The sequence below is a fragment of the Echinops telfairi genome, unplaced genomic scaffold (assembly GCF_000313985.2).
Source record: "Echinops telfairi isolate 266 unplaced genomic scaffold, ASM31398v2 ScPeMD7_5868;HRSCAF=6743_0, whole genome shotgun sequence".
NCBI classification, from domain to species: Eukaryota; Metazoa; Chordata; class Mammalia; order Afrosoricida; family Tenrecidae; genus Echinops; species Echinops telfairi.
The window spans coordinates 12,182,789-12,185,435 of NW_022109767.1; the positions used below are offsets into that span (position 1 = coordinate 12,182,789).

General features: G+C 48.5%; 1 pseudogene; it reads right to left on the reverse strand.

The window, feature by feature from the left end:
- Positions 1-634: 634 nt before the first annotated feature.
- On the reverse strand, positions 635-1,948 carry LOC101650768 (annotated as a pseudogene).
- Between the last annotated feature and the right edge of the window lie 699 nt (positions 1,949-2,647).

Consider the following 2,647-nt stretch of genomic DNA (forward strand, 5'->3'; position numbering starts at 1 on the left):
TCAAATAACCAGAGGAATATTGTGTTTCATCTGTTGCTATACTGCACCCTGGATGACTCATCCTTTCCTTGTGACTCTTCTGTGGGGGGTTGTCCTATTGTCTACAGATGGGTTTGGGGCCTCTGCTCCGATCCCCCTCATTCTCAATTATTGTTTTGTGTCTTCTGGTGCCCGTTACCTGATTCTGCTGACACCTCAAAATCCCACAGGCTGGTGTGCTTCTTCCATGTGGGCTTGTTGCTTCTCTGCTAGATGGCCGCTTGTTTAACTTCAAGCCTTTAAGACTCCATACACTACATCTCTTGATAGCCGGGCACCATCCACTTTCTTCACCACATTTGCTTAGGTACCCATTTTGTCTTCAGCAATCATGTTGGGAGGGTGAGCATCGCAGAATGCCAGGTTGCAAAACAAATTTTCAATGCCAAAACCTATGCTTATAAAAATTTAAAACTTTATCAGCAGTCTATTTCCCATGAAAACCATTACAAACGTCTTGAGTGCCCTGTGTTTCTGGGGCTTCAGCCTCATCATCCAGTGCGGGCTCTTTCAGAAAGAGCTCCATGTCTCTCTTTGCTAGCCTCGTGGTGGCCTTTGCTTCCTCACTGCTGCCAGCGTGCCTGGCTGGCCACGGTCCCGTTCCTCCCATCCTCTAGTCACAGGCTAGAACCTGACTGCTCCTTTTCCAGCTTTGTGTTTGGCACTTTCCCCCGTTGTTTAGCAAGAGATATAGTCAGCACTTGTGTGATCAGAGTCTCCTTCACCCACGAAAAACATCTTTTTAACTTGTTGTTCAACATTGTAGACTTTTTCATGATCATCTAATTGAATCGTTGTTTTTTTCCATTGTAATTATCTCTGTGTGTTTCTAAGCTTGTTGCATCATGACCTGAAGTGAAGCAAGTTCACCCAAGGCCTCGGTATATCTGTTCACGTCAAGTTATCAGTTTTGAGTGACTTTTTAATTTCAGCACATATCCTGTAAAGTTGAGCATCCATTGATGTTTCTTCTCCACTTTGCTAACTTCTGGCTTTGGGCCTTCTTTACCTTTGTTCTGCTGCCCAGTCTCCATTTGCTGGAGTTTCCTGAAGCTTCCTTCAGCATGTTCCTGGAAACTGCCCACCTTTTCTCTTCTTTTCACATCCTTAGTCACCCCTCTTCTTCAAAATCAGAGGTTGATGCACACCCTGCTTGGGGTAGGTTTTTCTGTGAAGATTCTACTTCCTGCCCTTCTGTTTTGTCTGGCTCTTTTCTTGGTTTATCTTCTTCCTTTTGGCCTCCCTCCTCCTTTTCCAGTTGCTCTTTAGGTTGTTTTGCCTCTGGCCCACTTTGCTCACTTCTCTCCTTCGGTCCCGAGTCACTCTCTGAAGAGTAAGACCATTTGGGGTCTGCCGCAGGTGTGGGGCATCTGGACTTCTGAGGCTCCAGGCCATCCTCTTTGGGGACTGGCTGTTGGTGAAGGGGCGCTCCTGCTGTGTCACTCCTCAGGCTCCTCGGGTTTCCACTAGTTGCTCTGCTTTTGCCTCTCCCTCTCCGGCAGCTTCAGTCACATCCCTGTGGCCGCCTTTTTCTTCCTGGTCAGTAGGCTTCCTCGGCAAAAACACGCGCTTCCTTTTCTTCAGCTTCGCCGCCACAGGATGCAGCCGATTGCTGCACTGAGACCGGTTGACTTGAAAATTGCACTTTGGGGCTGTTGTCTATTTCTCAGAAACCTTCATTAAAACCTCTTCCTTTATCTGGCTTGCTGTATTTCCCTTATTTTCGGAGTCAGGAAATACATCTTTTGGTCCTAAAAGAAGCAGTCTCATGAGTTCCAAAGAGGGATATGGGTGGTTTGTTTATGGGTGGCTCCCAGGCTCCGTCAGGAACTTCATCTACTGGAGATGGCCAATGAAGATCTCCCTTCCTCTTGGCGAAGATGAGGTCTCTGGGTTTGAAACCGCCGAGTCACGCGGTGTGGGAAGCAGGAGCGCCAAAGTAGCCCCCGGCTGGCATGAGTTGAGGGGCCAGGCTTGTGGAGGGGATGCCTCAGGAAGCCGCTGTGGTTTAAGCACCGGCCCCAAAGTCTGCTTCTTTTGGTGTGAAAGCCTTTACTTGATTTTAAACAAGAATATTGATCTCATATAATAGTTGTCCTTTTGTGATTAATTTCATTCGGTGTAATGCAGTCCAACCCCACACATCTCTTTACGACGTGATGGTGGCGCGGGAAACTGGCACGATCACGCTGAAGAATGGCACGGCAGTCCTCAGACTAGAACTAGAGTCGAGCTACCCGATGCGCCAGCAGCCTCACTCCTGGCTCGTACGGCCCCTCACGGTCGCTCCCCACGAGAGTAGATCTGCCCTGGTGGGTTTCGGAGACAGTGACCCTGGAAGAGTAGAAAGCCTTGCTAACCTGTTAATCCTAAAGTCTCTAAGTTCCACAGTCATACGTTATTTTGTGTTTTCTGCATAAATAAACGGGCGGCTGGCTTGAAGGTTGTAGTTTACAGTCCTTGTATCATTCCATGTTTACACTACTTTGTGTGGAAGGCAGCCTTATGCTTGTCTCTAAGGTGTGTGCCAAGTGCACGGTGCGTGCAGCCGGAGCTCGACTTTGCAACCCACGGGCACAGTGTGAGTCTTTTGCTTTCCCAGGCTGCC